General features: G+C 44.5%; 1 protein-coding gene across 1 annotated transcript in view; it reads left to right on the top strand.

The window, feature by feature from the left end:
* Positions 1-310, top strand: part of EMH_0079760 (uncharacterized protein) — a gene marked incomplete at both ends in the record, with an annotated part of 2,656 nt that overhangs the window by 1,784 nt on the left and 562 nt on the right. The window lies entirely within an intron of this gene.

Raw genomic sequence — 310 nt, 5'->3', positions numbered from 1 at the left:
AACAGAGACAGCGAGACGGAAAGAGACAGAGACAGAGAAAGAGACAGAGAAGGAGACAGAAAGAGACAGAAGGAGACAGAAAGAGACAGAGAGAGAGAATGAGACAGAGAAAGAGACAAACACAGAAAAGGAGACAGAGAAAGAGACAGAAAGAGAAAGAAACAGAGGAGACAGAGACAGAGAAATAGACAAAGAAAGAGACAGAGAAAGAGGCAGAAAAGGAGACAGAGAAAGAGACAGAGAAAGAGACAGAAACAGAGGAGACAGAGGAGACTGAGACAGAGGAGACAGAGGCGACAGAAAGAGACAA

This window comes from Eimeria mitis, genomic scaffold (assembly GCF_000499745.2).
Source record: "Eimeria mitis Houghton genomic scaffold, Emh_scaff5093, whole genome shotgun sequence".
Lineage (NCBI taxonomy): Eukaryota > Apicomplexa > Conoidasida > Eucoccidiorida > Eimeriidae > Eimeria > Eimeria mitis.
This window is presented reverse-complemented; position numbering and strand designations above follow the sequence as displayed.